General features: G+C 37.0%; 1 long non-coding RNA gene across 1 annotated transcript; it reads right to left on the bottom strand.

The window, feature by feature from the left end:
• Nucleotides 1-234: 234 nt before the first annotated feature.
• LOC311067937 lies at nucleotides 235-4,387 on the bottom strand. The gene is made up of 4 exons (XR_014603305.1): nucleotides 4,350-4,387; nucleotides 4,099-4,204; nucleotides 2,131-2,369; nucleotides 235-900 (listed from the first exon to the last, which is right to left on the bottom strand). It is a non-coding gene; the product is annotated as an uncharacterized lncRNA (long non-coding RNA).
• Between the last annotated feature and the right edge of the window lie 12,471 nt (nucleotides 4,388-16,858).

Genomic DNA, 16,858 nt, shown 5'->3' with positions numbered 1-16,858 from the left:
ACATACATACACACACACACACACACATATACACATATATACACATATATATATATATATATATATATATATATATAGTGGCGTACCATGGGGTTTCAGTCAGGGCCTTCAGTAATGATCTCAAGGGCACTAATGCACTCTATTGTCAATAGTATATTGATGTATAAAGCACATTCAAACCATGCAGCTTTCTGTTGATCAATGCAGAAAATTCCAATCGATCGCATTCTTATTGTGAAGACTTTATTTTGTCTGCAATAAATGTGACCGCAACTTAAGTGTCTAAAACATTCTACATTAGCAGCAACTCATGCAAACTTAATTAAATGCCACAATTGACAAAGAATGATTTTACAAATGATTTACATTTGTAAGTGTTTCATGAACGAGGCCAATGAAGCACACGAGAGGCTCTACAAACACAGTTGATTCCTATTGAGTTTTAGATTAGAGTAACTTTATTGTACATTCTGTTTGTCACAGAGCAGAAATATGTCTTTGACACTGGTGTCAAGCATAAATACATACTTAACAACACACATTGACAACACACACACAGAATTAAACAGAATTACACCATCCACATCATTCCTAAGATACTTCTAAACATCTGACTGGAATATACTTTGTGTTTATAAATTAGCTATACTTTGCAATTGACATTACTATTTAAAATAAATGACAATAATCACAACGTGTTCTGAGATTACCTTCTCTTTGAATGATACATGCTGCTCTGCTTACTATTTTTGGAATAGCATTGGGATTCGCTTTGGGGGAGAGCTTATAAATGTTGCAGATCAGGTTTTGGAACAGAGCAAATGCCTTTGTGTCTTTTAATTTAAGAAGGCCACCACTGAATGAGAGACCTGGAATAAATGGTCCACAAGAGACTGTGTTCTGAAAAAGAAAGAAAATACAAATTTCAGACAAAGCTATAATATAAACAGTTCTGTGCTCTGCTACTGTGATATGTTTGCTATGCTAACAAGACTTTTGAATTGTGTTTTTTAGTCTGATATAAATTTGTTTTGCAGTTCTAGGTAAACAATATTAATAATATAACATAATAATATAACAAACACACACGTTGGTATACTGGTAAACTGTGTATTCTAACCCTGCCCATCACAGAAAACTTTCTGCATTTTTACATTTTCAAAAAACATCACTTAGTATGATTTACTCATAGGGACCAAAAAATGTCCTCACAAGGACAAGGATTTTTATTTGCCCTTTTTTACTGTGCACTTGGGACAATCCACAGAATATACAATTTATTTATATTATAATAATATGCATTATATTCAGACCAATGGCTCATTCAATTGATTCATTGTTTTAATAAAGTAAAGATAATATGATGAAGTCATTTGAAGTTTTATTTGATTGGGACAGAACCAAAAGTGTTGCTACTGGTGACTTTTTAAAATGAGTAATTACTATTTGAACAAGTTTGTTCCATCCATCCATCCATCGCCTCTTCAGGCAAATACCTCCTATATACACTACCATTTCAAAATACCCATCCCTCCCTCCATCCATCCCAAATAACTCCTATATAGACTGCTATTCAAAGGTTTGTGGTCAGTTAGATTTTTTTTTAAATCATTTTAAAACGTTCTTATGCTCACCAAGGCTGCATTTATTTGATCAAAAATGCAGTAAAAACAAAAATATATTTTATAAATTACATTTTTTATTACAATTTAAAAAATTTACATTTAATTTATATCCGTGATGGTAATGCTGAATTTTCAGCATCATTACTCCAGTCTTCAGTGTCACATGATCCTTCAGAAATCATTATAATATGATGATTTGATGCTCAAGAAACATTTCTAATTGTTATCAGTGTTGAAAACATTGTGCTGCTTAATATTTTTGTGGAAACTTTAACGAACAGAAAGTTCTTTAACGAACAGAAAGTTCAAAAGAACAGCATTTATTTTAAACAGAATTTTCGTTACATTATAAATGTATTTACTGTCTCTTTTGATCAATTTAACGCATCGTTGCTGAATAAAAGTATTAATTTCTTTCTTTAAAAAAATAAATACTGACCCCAAACTTTTGAACGGTAGTGTGTAAACACATATAAATTCGTCCTCCCGTCCCGGGTATACTTACAAACAAACATTCGAATACACATGCCGCACATGGCGACCACGCTGGCGATGTTGAGCGCTCGGCCGCACTCCGGACTCATCAGGCAGTTTTTGGTGCTTATGCAACACCTGCAACAACAGCCCTGAGTCTTATCAGGCGAGCTCTGGTTAGTGTTGCTCGTGTGCTGCTGGGTAATAACTTCATCATAGGACGGTGGTGGTGGTCCCTTGTAATGCTCCTCCATGTCTCTTGGATCTGGCCTGAGGGAGGATGAGAGAGTTACGCTGGGACTGCGGAAAATCAATCGATGCTAATTACGTTCTAGTATCTGAGAGCATGGTTTCTTTGTCATTAACTGATATTGAAATAAATCGATGCTCTATGGATCTCGCGAGCTTTTATCTGAATGCTGTTGACACTTAACTCCTAAGTTGGAGATGTTTTGAACCTATAATAAAAGTTAGAAATGAACGACGGTACTTGCCTGTTTTTTTGTTTTTTTTAATTCGGTGATTACTTACGGTGGCCGAGAGGCTCAACGCGCTGCAACCGAAGAAAACACATGCAAATAGAAAAAAAAAAAAACCCTGCAAATTAAGAAAACATCTTCATTAGTTTTACAACACACGTGTGCTCCAAATACTCACAACACAACCAAAAACAGAAACGCGCTGCAAAGAGTTCACAGCACATCCAAATACAGAAACGCACTTCAAAAGTTCACAACAGAACATGCAAATAGCACTGACCACAACGGAAATGTTTCCAGGGGACCTCAATAAGTGACGAACCCGGGTTAGGACATGCTTATATTGCTCAATGTCTACTTTTATTTCATTTTATTTTATATAAATTTATTTGTTATCGCAAAACATACAGAGACGACATGTTTATGCCATACAACTTTGTATACAATATACAAAATGTATTAACAATATGTTCAGTGTCATCAGAATACAAACGAGAAGAGTTAACAAAGAGCTGAAAAAAAAAAAACCCCACAAAATAAAAATAAAAAAAGATAGAGGAAAAAACAACAGGATAAGATTAATCTATAGCCTACATCAGTTACATTGTACAATTTTTGTCATGTTATGTTTAAATAAGTTTCATAAGTAAGAAATGTTAGGTAATGCCGGTCCAAAGATGAGATCGCAAGTTTTAAAGTTGAGACACGCACACACAGATATTTTTTTTATAAAAATGTACATTTATTTGCAACAGTTATGTTAACATAAATAATAAGAAATGTTTGTCATAAGAACAGCTGATGGACACTGTGCTGCGTCGTCATGAAAACATCCCAGGTGAAAATAATGAGGAAATGACGTTGTCTTTTGTTGCTCCTTTCGCCAAGTGCGTTCCAAACGGTTACATAATGGCACACTAGTGGCTCACTTCAAAGTCCCCACTTCAAGGGCTCTTCAAAGGGAGTAGGGCATAGGGATGCTCACTTCCGTTTGGAATTTTCCCATTTTGAGAAATAAGCATGTCCCAGCCGGGTTCATCACTTATTGGGGTCCCCTGGAAACATTTCTGTTGTGGTCTGTGCTATTTGCAGTGCGTTTCTGTATTTGGTTGTGTTGTGAGTATTTGGAACACACGTGTGTTGTCAAACCTGATGAAGATGCTTTCTTCAGTTGCAACGCGTTGAGCTCTCTCGGCCACCGTGGATTACTTAAATGGGAACAATAAGTGACATAGTTGTGAAATGAATGTGTTAAGCTCAGCCCTGCTGCTCAAGGGCAAAATGCCAGCACAATCATTCACAAAGCATCGGGTTCCTCATCTGTTTTTCTTTCATAGACTCAAAGCTTAGAGCTCCTTAAGATGTAGAACGGGGGAGGACACTTTTATTACACAAAACTTTTCACACAAAACAAAATCAGTTCCAATCAAATAATTTACCCTAGGACTAGGCTGCGAGCGACGAATAGTTTCAGATGACTCAAATTATCAGAGAACAACTGCCATTTCAATTCAATGTACCTTTTCAAGTGGCTTCAGACGTTTAGAATCTTCTTTCTCCTTCAGTCCCACTTCTGCTTTTTTTCTTCACGAAATTGAGAAGAAATTAAAATCCTCAATCACTGCACTGCCACAAAAAGAGAAAAGAGCATAGAAAAGACATTCTCTGCTTCTCAGACGATCTTGTTTACCCGCTTTGTTCCTGCTGTCCTCTTTTCGCCTTTTAAAAATCAAGCTAAAAAGTCAATTTTAAAAAGTTAATTCAAAATTACCTAAGTTGTCTTGCTTGTGATGTTGACGGGTCTGGTCTGACGTACACCTGGGTGGATTCTTATATATAAATACTGCACCTCTGTGACGGCGTGTTCCACAGGGCGTGTAAATCAAGTTTTTCCTGCCTGTCCCCTGAGAGCCAGTCATTCTAGAGCGTACCTGTTGTTTTGCATGAGTGTTTTCACTCCTGAATAGTTTTACTTTTACTTAATTGCTTCTGTTATTTTTCCCTAGGATTCTTTGATGAACAGAAAGTTTAAATAATCTTTTGATAGTTCTGGTCCTTGAATCTGATTGGCTGAGAGGCCTTCCAGTAGTGCTGCCGGTTTGAGAGTCAGTCGTTCCGGAGATAATTATTATAATTTTTTTTTTTTTTTTTTTTTTGCATGAATGCACAAGTGTTTTCACTTTTGAATAGATCCTCTAGATACATTTCACAGATGACACATTTTGATAATTCACAGAATCAGTTGTATTTTTATTTATTTATTTGGGCTACAATATACAGTATTCATTGTGCAATACAAATCCTGCAGTGTATACACATTGCATCATGGGCTACAAATGCACTGTAGAAAAAAAAACATTTCCTTCATAGTTTTTAGTCCCTTGCTGTACAAAAAATGGCATCATAAAGTAGGAAACAAGTCTTCATCCAACCCATCAGCTTCCATTACGCACATCAGGTGATCTAAACCAGTTGGACTCCTTGAGAACCTGTCAAGAAATAATAATGTAACAAATAAAAAAAACATGAGTAACTTTTGATAACACACTTATTTTACTCACGCACACACACACACACACACACACAGACACACACCTCTCTTAAAAACACTTATTGGTCCACCACTGTTAATACTTTATAATGCATTAAAGGGATACTCCACTTTTTTTGGAAATAGGCTCATTTTACAACTCCCCCAGAGTTGAACAGTTGAGTTTTACCGTTTTCGAATCCATTCAGCTGATCTCTGGGTCTGGCGGCACCACTTTTAGCATAGCTTAGCATAGATCATTGAATCGGACAGGACCATTAGCATCTCTCTCAAAAAAATTACCAAAGAGTTTCAATATTTTTCCTATTTAAAACTTGACTCTTCTGTAGTTACATCGTGTACTAAGACCGACGGAAAATGAAAAGTTGCGATTTTCTAGGCTGATATGGCTAGGAACTATACTCTCATTCCTGCGTAATAATCAACTTTGCTGCCGTACCATGAGTCCAGCAGGTGTAATGATATGACGCAGCACCTGAAAATAGTCCCCAGCTCAGTAACTTACAACGTGACCAGGACTAAGTTTGTCTAACCTACTAGACCTACTTTCAGGCGCTGCGTCATATCATTACGCCTGCTGGACTCATGGTACGGCAGCAAAGTTTCTTGATTACGCAGGAATGAGAGTATAGTTCCTAGCCATATCAGCCTAGGAAATCGCAACTTTTCATTTTCCGTCGGTCTTAGTACATGATGTAACTACAGAAGAGTCAAGTTTTAAATAGGAAAAATATCGAAATTCTTTGGTCATTTTTTTTGAGAGAGATGCTAATGGTCCTGTCCGATTCAATGATCTATGCTAAGCTATGCTAAAAGTGGTACCGCCAGACCCGGAGATCGGCTGAATGGATTCGAAAACGGCAAAACTCAACTGTTTAACTCTGGGGGAGTTGTAAAATGAGCCTATTTCCAAAAAAAGCAGAGTATCCCTTTAAAGGGTTAGTTCATCCAAAAATGATTAATTACTCACCCTCATGTTGTTCATTTCACCTTCATTTTCTTCTGTGTGGGCCTCTGAGTGAGTTCACGTAGTGTAACAGCGCAGCGCTTCTGAGTTGTACGTCAGAACGTAGGCTCACTATTGGCCGACGCTGGTCATGTGTGTGATGCGTGTGATGCCAATAGTGAGCCTACGTTCTGACTTACAACTCAGAAGCGCTGCGCTGTTACACTACATGAACTCACTCAGAGGCCCACAGAGAAGAAAATTAATACTTGAATAACGTCGTTACTTTTGTTTGTTTTTGCGCACAAAAAGTATTCTCGTCGCTTGATAAACTTATGGGTGAGCCACTGTGGTCACTTGGATTATTTTAACGATGTCTTTACTAACTTTCAATTACAGAGAAGCCTATGAAGGAGTGAACCAGCTCTCAGATTTCATCAAAAATATCTTAATTTGTAATGTGTTCCGAAGATGAACGAAAGTCTTACGGGTTTGGAACAACATGAGGGTGAGTAATTACTGACAGAATTTTCATTTTTGGTTGAACTAACCCTTTAAGATTAACTTGGTATCACTTTTTAAGGTTTCATTAATATTTTCAAGAATACCCTTGTGAAAAAGTGAGCCTACACGTTGGAATATCTTTAAAAAAAAAAGTAGGCCTACTTATTATGAAAATAATATACTTTAATAAAATATACTTCAGTTCAGTGCAAACTGAATGCAACACTTAATTGCATGTTAAATGATGTATTATAATTGACATTTTTATTACTTTTATTATTTTATGTCTTTTACTTGACTATTTAGTGTGTAATATGACTGTAACATGAATAATGTTAAAACCAAAAGTTGAATCTGTTATAGTTAATAACTGTAAACAAACAATGAACAAATCATTAACTATAGTGGTGTCTCAATATATCGTGTCACAATACATTGCAATACAAAAATGCAACAATATGTATCGTGGATAGTTCACCCAAAATAAAAATGACTGTGTGAGAAAACAAATTAAACTACTATATATAATGTTGAATATAATGTATAATAATGCAATGGGGGAATATTTGTGGGTCCTGATAATGCCTGATTATGTTACCAGGAAAATGTGGCCTACATTATTTTAAATATATCTAGTCCGTGACAAAGTGCAAGCATATTCGTCTAAAATAATTATATTTTCAGCTTCAGAATCATGAATATTTTTATTCTGGTGTCACCATTGTCCTGTGTATTGGGTTACCAGCACCAAGTCCAATCCTATTCATTTCCACTCCCACAATGTAATACCAAATTTAGCATTTTAATCAACCTTTTAATAACCTTTTATCATATGTCTTGGAGTATTGCATTGAGTTTAGTATCGAATCGAATCGTGACATGAGGGTATAGTTACACCCCTAATTATCTAACATTAACAAAGATTATTAAAAATATTGCCCATTGTTAGTTCATGCAAGCTAATGCATCAACAGATATTCCCAAATGAGACCTTATTGTAAAGTGTTATCAATAACTATGAGATTACATGGAAAAATCTCCCAGTGGAGCGCTGGCATTTCGAAACAAATCACGGCAATGTACAGGTTAAAACTGCACATTTGTTACTCCTACCTTCTCTTGGTTTCTGTGTAGATCTGGGCTGCTCGGTGACCAGAACGCCAGCGCAGGAGTCGGCCATCCTGGTGCACCAGAAACACAGAGTGTATCGGCAGTCGTCCGAGCAGATGAGACAGAAGCAGTCCAGACAGAACTGACAGCACAGGTTACAGCAGCGGTCCACACAGGGCTCGTCCACGTGACAGACACAAAGACAGTCGTCCCCGCAGCTTTCCCTGCACTGAGGGCAAGGGCCAGGCATTACACAGCAGCTCAGTCCCATGTCTGCTTCAGTTAAACAATCTCTGCTGCTCATCCCAAATATGAACCCCAAAAATATGTCGTAATGAGTGCGTTTGTGACTGCGTCATTAGGAGACCATGTGAAAACGCCAATTTTCCAGATCATTTGAACTTTATGTGCTGAAGATAGGGACGACAGGCTGTGTTTGTTAGCAGTGAGCTAAATGCCTCAGGGTGGCCCGGGCCGCCCCTCCTTCTTTGCTGAGTCAATTATTAGACAGGGTCCTGTGATTAGCAGCCCAACAGAGAACAGTGTTGGGTCTGTCTCCCCTCAGGACGACTGTGAATGGGCTTGCAAAAGAGTCATCTGGGAATTCTGTTCACGCATACAATGTGCGTGAATAAATTCACTAAATGTCCGGCTTTTTGCAAATGTAGCGTAATAACCCACAGGAGACGTCACATTTGAACCAGTCTGCATGAGCCCGCTTTATCTTATCACAAGCAAGGGTGAGATAATGACGACTAGGGGGACATTTATTCACCTTAAGCACAGAACAATGTCAGGGAAATGGAGTATGGGACGCTAGACACGTTTTCAAATCCCGGCTCCACTTTTTTTTATTGTTGGTCTATTTAAACTAAGTTGACTCACTCAGTGTTGCGGTTTCAAGGTGAGGATAATTACATTTTTAGTGTGTAATATGACAACAATAAAACCTCAAGTAGAGTATAAAGTTTTCTGTATCCGCCAAGGTTTTGAAAAACCAACTTTCTGTACAGTTCATTCGATTTCTAAGTTAATAAATCTGACATTAAATTAATACACATTCTTTACAGAGTGAAGGACATTTTTTTATTATTCTTTAGATTACCATCAAAATCGACTTATGTTGCATTAAATTTATACATTTATCAGTTCATGCTTTCCCATGGGAATCAAAGCCTTGATGTTGCTAAAATATCAGTGAGAACAGAGTCAATGCTTCTCATTAGATTCCACAATATAACTGCAATATCAAGACTAGATCCTTGTGAAAAAGTACACTTTAGCATACTTTTAAAAAGAGAACATATTATGTAAATAATAGACTTAAGGGCGACCTGAATGTGATGTTTCATTCAGACACGTGTTAATTGCTGTTAAGTGAAAATGTATTATAGTTTAATTGATATTAAATGCAATTAGTCGAACTTAAGAGTACTTTTTTGACCGTGTGTTAAGTGTGTTAAGAAACAGTAATGAAAGTCTTTAAGTGCACATTAGTGGGCTTTTAATTAATATTAGATTATTTGCAAGTACAGTTTTTTTTATATATATATACGTTTACACTACAATGCACATTAAATACAATTAAGCACACTTTTACACAAGGGCCAGTTCTTCTCACATCACCCCACACCAGTAGATTTTGGCTTTATTAAAACAAACACATGAACATATTTTAACCAAATATAACAGTGTTGTCAAAACCACAGACTTTCAGTACCAAGTCAGTACTGAAATTTAAAAAATGTGATGACACCAGCATTTCCATCTAGCATTTTGAGCGCTGTTGAACAGATTCTTAAACACCTTCTAATTAGCCATTGTATAGAGAGCCTAAGTCCCTCCCCTTCCGGTGGAACACCATGGGAAAATTCGGAAAAATATTGTATGGTAGTCAATGGCGAGAGACAACAAATATTTTGATCTCGTTTGAATTGTGCCCTGAATTACACATATGATGTTTGTCAATTTAAAAGATACATTTTAAAGTCAAGAAAGTCGCAGTTTGATGTAAAACTGTTGAGGTATAAGACTGTGAAAATGCGTAATTACAGAGACTACAAACTCAAAAGGCGCACGTGTGACGTCATACCTTTTCTCTCAATGAATGAAGCTAACTTTACTGAAGCTAACGTCTGTCATTTTTTCTATAGTCTTACGTTATAATCGTAACGTTACGCCGTCATGCCTGAGTGTTTTGTACCAGACTGCACACATACGAGCAACGGATGGTGACGTACATATAGTGCGAGACGAGAGATGTAGTTCATTGAGGGATTTTCACATAAAACTAAATGTTACTCTTCTGTTTTATGACAAACTGCGACTTTCTTGACTTTCATAATTGACAAACATCATATGTGTAATTCAGGGCACAGTTCAGACGGAATAAAAAGATAAGTTGTCTCTTGCCATTGACTACCATACATATTTTTTCCGGAAGCGGAGGGGAGGGACTTAGGCTCTCTATTGACGCACCCAACCTATATGTCTCTTATTGGCCATTGTGTTGACGCGTTCAACATTATGTCTCTGACTGGCCATTGTACTGACGCGCTCAACATATATGTCTGTGATTGGCCATTTTGTTGACGCACTAAACATATATGTCGCTGATTGGCCATTGTGTTGACGCGCTCAACATATATGTCTGTGATTGGCCATTGTGTTGACGCACTAAACATATGTATCGGACTGGCCATTGTGTGGATGCGTTCAACATATATGTCTCTGATTGACCATTGTGTTGACGCGCTCAACATATATGTCTGTGATTGGCTAGAATGATCAACTCTTCAAAGACTGGTTTGGGGAAAAAAATCACACAGCGCTTACACAGATACACACAGGAGTGTTTTAAAACAGGCGTCTATGAGCGTATCCGTCAATCAGTGAATATATTAGGAATCCGCTGATAGACGCCTGCTTTCAAACGCTCCCGTGTGTATCTGTATCTCCAGCTCCAGCTTTCAGGTGATAAGTCCTTTATTGCACAAGAGTGTTGTATTGAGATTGTGATGTGCTCACATTTTTGAGTGGTCACCATTGTTTAGCTTCTTTGAAATTTGTAACTGCAGTGATGCAGTGAATCAATAAACAAAATAAGAGAGTTTGGATATGTCACAACGCTCCTTTAAAGGGGTGGTTGATTATGATTTCACTTTTCTAACTTTAGTTAGTGTGTAATGTTGTAAAGTTTTTTAAATTTTCAGTGTGTGTCTGTGTGAGGTAATTGGAGCTGCTAACATACACAAACTCCGCCCTCTGTGACGGTAGCAGCAGCTCATTTGCATTTAAAGGGACAGACACAAAAACGGTGCGTTTTTGCTCACCCTAAAAAAATGACAATTTTAACATGCTATATAAAAATAGCTGTGGGGTATTTTGAGCTAAAACTTCACATAAACACTCTGGGGACATCAGAAACTTATTTTACATCTTGTGAAAAGGGCATTATACCACCCCTTTAAAAGCCTTAAACATATGTGATCAGCGGATTCCTATCAGCAGATTCCTATCAGACCGATCAGCGGATTCCTATCAGCGGATTCCTAATATATTCACTGATTGACGGATACCCTCATAGACGGCTGTTTTAAAACACTATGTGTTTAGACATATATGTTTCCTTGCCACTGTTGCCTTTGGCTTGCTCAGTTGGGGATATTTTGGGGATATTTAATTTTATTCTAACAATCAATAAATTCCACTAGAAACAAACCTTGTTGTATTATTTTATTTTAATTGAATACTGTGAAGCTGCTTTGATACAATCTGTATTGTGAAAAGCGCTATACAAATATACTTGATTTGATTTGATTTGATGTGGAAAATTAGGTATGATGATCATGATGAAAATGAAGAGGTTTCCACACTGCCACACATCTTTGTCAGAAACACACATACACAAACAGTCTTTGCCCACAGTTCACAAATCAACACACAAGAACATGACAGGTGAATCACTATAAAGCCGAAGTGACCTTGACTTCTCCGGTAGCATATAGTCTGAGCAGTAAAAGCCAGTAGTGTGCTATTGTGGGCCCTCGGGCATCCATTAGTGAATGACATGACACATCTGTGAGATACGAGGGCATGCAGGAGATGATGGAGGCCAGCTGACAGGTCTCAGCACAGCAGCCTCCCATTTGCAGTGAATTCACCTGTACAAATGCCTGTTCCTCACATTCACATGGGAATAAATCACGGCTCTGTCTCATTACCTTATTCATGCTGTAGGGAACTAGACCCAACGGTGACTCTAGTTTACCAGCATCTACACTGGCAGCGGCCAAAGGGCGGATCTCTGATTTCATGACTACATACATCAGTGCATGTTGAAACAAGCACAAAATGTCAACACTATTGGTTCCAAATATACCATGCAAATATATAACAGAGCATTCATTTCTATTTCAGTCAGGGTCTTATAAGCTAGAAGCATAACTTTGGATGTACACAATACTGCATGTTGAAGTCAGGCAAGCTCTGTTTAAAACCTTTGTTTTCTCTCATGGATTAACTGCTTCTGCCATTGGTATCTGCCAAATGCTTTGGATGTCTACTTAATTAATACATCTAAATGGTTCAGTGATCAGATCACAAAATGTTATAGACCCTGTAAACACCTAGTGCCGTCCGCTTGTTATTGAATCACCCAATATCAATATTATTCATGATTAATTACGCTTACATTCACTATCATTTCACAGAGATGAAGTGATGTAGCAACCAATGGGATTGCAGAAAGGGATGGCCCTTGTAAAAAAGAAGTATACTTTAGCAAAAGATACTTATTATGGAAATAATATACTTTAAAAGAATGTAGTCAAGTGTGAACTAAATGTAATGTTTTCAGACACTAATTGCAATGTGCTTTTTTGACCCACTTAAGTAGAACTTAATTTAGACTTTATATAGAATTTCACAATTACTTCTATTGTCTTTGAAATTTGAAAAGGACGTGGTCAGCCCGTTGGAGTCCTCTTAGGGCAACGATGAAGTGGAGTTTGCTCTCGCCACTCTTTCGTAGTACTTCTTCTTTAGTGATACGATCATAATATCAAATATTCAGGATTCAGTTTATGCATTTACGAATCCAATGGAAGATGGCGTATATGGCTGTCAGGATCAAATATGGTTGGATACTACTGCAGCATAGGACATTTCAGCCATAATATTAGAATTTAATTTACTTGTAGATAGGAGCACTCATATGTATTGATGATATCTAGGTGGAAACCAGGAAAAAATGATCAGCTGAATTTGATATATCAACTAGGGTTTATTAAAATACATTACAGATATTTTTTTTAGACAGGGAGAAATAAAGTACCATGCAGAGTTTCAAAAATAGAAGCAACGCTTCCATCAACACGGCTTTGATTGATTATAATGTGATTGATTTTGTTTTGATGCATTATGAAATACCACTCGTGCCCAGACATGGTATTACACTCTCTGCAGTCTCTAGGGTAACATGGTAAGCTAGACAATCAGGTCACTGATGACCATTGATCAAATGGAGTCCAAAGGTTTTATTATTGTGGTAATGTAGTGAAACAATCTGAATAAATTAAGGAGTAGGCCTGTGCGTCTCTGTGCAGCTATGCTAATGCTGTATTGTCTGGAGCTGAAATGTATTTAAGGATAATCAATCATGAGGTTCCAGGTGTGATTAAAGTTATGTAATGCACTCTTTCGCTCTGCCCTGCTCCACCTATGAGGAGTGAATGGATTTCTGCACTGATAATTACACTTCTCCAGCCATTCCCTTTCTCCGACATAAAAAGAGAGGAGACACAGAGCGTGAAACGAGAGAGAGAGAGAGAGAGAGAGAGAGGGAGGGAGAGAGAGAGAGAGAGAGGGGGGGGGGTGTAACTAACAATTTATTTCAGCTCTCCATTGAGATTGAGATGAGATTAAAGATGCTGTTTCGGTGCTCACAATTACTGTAGCGTCTCAGGCTCCACATTAGCTGACTTCAAATGTAGAGTGTCCACTTTCTTTGAAGGCTAAAAAAAACATAGAATAAATAGGTTTTGACAAGTACACTATATCTCAAAGTTAGGACACGTGAGATTTATTTGAAAGCTCACGATTAGATGTTTGAAATTAAACTTGTCTGTAGACATACAAATTATGACTATGTATCAATTTATCAGCAAAATACTTTAAAGAAAATAATTATTATATTATTACAAAGTGCACTTAAAAGTGTTTTTAAATGTGTTAAGAAACAGTTATGAAAGTTTACTCTTTAAACACACACTCAAAAAATAATATTTGCCTCTTGTTAAATTTAATGAATTAAAATAAGCTAAAGTAACACGATTGTTTAATATTTTGTCACAACTTAATTTAATTGTGTTAAATCAACCTAATATATTTAAAACTGAAGTTTACTTAATTTGTGTGAAAACTACATGAATCGTTTTTGTTGACAACTAACTGGGCAGTGGATCTGTAGTTCCCAGCATGCTTTGCAAGGGACTGCATTAGGATGGTAAATTTAGGGATTAAAGTGTTATTTTATGTACTTTTCTGTAAATTGAAATATGTTGTTAGTTAATGTTAGGGTTTAATTTTCAGTTATTTTAGAAACTTAGAGGACTTTCTTTAATGTTTTTGAATTTTGTGGTTACCATTATGAGAAGAGTGGCGACTGTGTTTAGTTTAGAGCTGTGCTGGGCACTCATACACTACACATGCATTAAACCTTTTTCGCAGACCTGCATAAGTAATATTCAATATTACTCTGTAAAAAGTGGTTTTAATTTAATTGAACACTAGTAGCTTCTATCATTGGAAATAACTGTAGACTCAAATGAGCTAAAATTACAATGTTGGCGATTTTAGGCAGGGCAAAAATTAAATGTAGTCAACCTGACAAAACTAGCAGGAATAACTAAATTAATTTAAGTTCATACAACAAGATTGCAATAAATCATTTCAAACAAATTAGATTTTGTTGGAAAAATATAATTCATTTTTGTGGAAAAGTTTTCCTTAATTTAATCAAGTTCGTTCAACAGCTTATTTTTTTTGAGTGCACGTAAGTGGCTTTTTATTTCATTATCTGCACAGATTTTTTAATAAATATCCTGTTGTAATTTTGAGTGCACTATAATTGAACATGAAAAACAATTAAGCACACTTCTTTTCCCCAAGGATAGGCATGTCCAAATATGTGACTGGAAATGTACTTGTAATTCATGGAAAATTCTTTAATAATCAGAAACCCTCATTTGATTTTTCAGAGTCTGCACAGAGAAATAGACCGCCTCCTTGCAAACTTGACAAGCCGCTACTAGCACTGAAAGCACAGCATGGAGCAGCAGCAAGTTAGTGTGGTTATTGTTATGAGAAGAACCTGTTAAGAACCTATTGTTAAGATTTAAACCAAGCTAATCTGAAAAAAAATATGTTCAAGAATTAAAGCTTGCTTTCTTTCTTTCTCTGCAATGTCAAACAGACACCCGAGACAGCTAGAAGGACATTGAGGGCAAGTTATTTGACATCAGTGAATCTAACAGCTGGGGCATGTTCATATTTTTTGTTTTTATTTTTTATTTGTTGGGACACAGAGACACAACTCATGAAACCGGGTCTGTCTGGACATCTGGTCACCCTATTCAAATCACACACAGCTGCATCCGTGTTTGCATGAACAATAACATCACAGCTGACTGGAATCAAGCACATGAATTTAAAAAGTATTATAGCGATTATGAAAGCAATAGATTTCAGTTGGTTTCTCTGGGTAGTCTGCCATTCCACATTCAGGATGCATAGAATGTGCTAAGGTTATGCTTAAGAGTTTACTTAGTAAAAAAGTGTGTTAGATTTAGAGCTGCTGCCAGCAGTGGGATGACAACGAAAGGTGAAATATAGCAGAGAGCCCTGTGTAACCAGCCGCATAGCATTTCATTTGGATTGGCAACAAGCCGTCAAGACACTCATATTTTATCCCACTGTTTCTACAGGTTGTGCTCCAGAACTCAAAGTCTTTCCATCACATCTGTCAAAGGAGCAAAAACTGGGAGGTAATTGGTGGTTGCAGTTCGTAAGAGTACGTGTTTGTATTTTATGGCATGAGGGTCCTATTAAGAAACTGTGGCGTTTTAGAGTACTTTCAACTTCTAACTGCACACTAACTAAAATGGATTTTAAAATAGTAGTAAAAAAATACATTTTTAGAAAATGTTTAGGAAATACTAAGAAAAATCCAGTGACTATTTCGAAGAATATTTCAAATGGAAAAGTAATATCAGATCATATTATGAAGCTCTTCTTTTTTGTTCAAAATGTATAATTGTCTTTAGAAAAGCACTTTGCGAGTAATTCAAATTTGTGATTACTCATTTACAAGTGAAGTGTGACAGAACGTGTAGGTTTTAAATTCCTTTAAAATCAATGAATAAGGTCTTGAAAAGGCTACAACACTTAAAAATAGCTAGCTATTTTAAAGCTGGGACAAAATAATTGCTCGTTGGTTAGAACATGTCTTAAAGTCTTTTGCAATTTAATTGTTCTTGTACATAAGTTTATGAGAAAGCCACACCTATGTACCAGTCTTACCATAGAAACTGGTCTGTATAATTTCAATTTTACTCATACTGTACCTTGACCATACATATATATTTTAGGTACTCACTCTATTTACCCACATCACTTATGCCAGGGAACGGCAACTGGCGGCCCGCGGGCCAAAACTGGCCCGCCAGCAATATTTTCTGGCCCGCCGGATTATTTTGGAAGTCCTAAATGCTGCACAAAACTCTTCCAATACTTGAGAAAAGCCGTAGTCGTGCGGCGATTTCACCGCCGTGTGCAACGCACATATAGGGAATCATGCGGCGCGGGATTACAAGTATAACTGTGCGTTCACACCGGACGCGAATAGCACGTCAAATTCGCGCCTGCCGCGTCTAGTTATACGCTTGACCACTTTGTGTCCATTCGCGCGTCAAAAGATGGTAGCGGTCACAACTCTGGTGTACTTTGGACGGAGCGGGCGGTCTGACTGACAATAGCCCATCCATACACCTTTGGACAGCGCATCCACACTTAATTCTGACCACCTGTAGGCTACACCTAGCTCTGAGGAGCAACAAGATTCTTTTTTTTGCAAGGATGTTTGAAATAGTTCGGCAGAAAATAGCCTACT

Source organism: Abramis brama, assembly GCF_963993115.1.
Source record: "Abramis brama genome assembly, chromosome: 1".
Classification (NCBI taxonomy): domain Eukaryota; kingdom Metazoa; phylum Chordata; class Actinopteri; order Cypriniformes; family Leuciscidae; genus Abramis; species Abramis brama.
The sequence above is the reverse complement of the archived record's forward strand: the minus strand, read 5'-3'. Positions and strand labels throughout refer to the sequence as shown.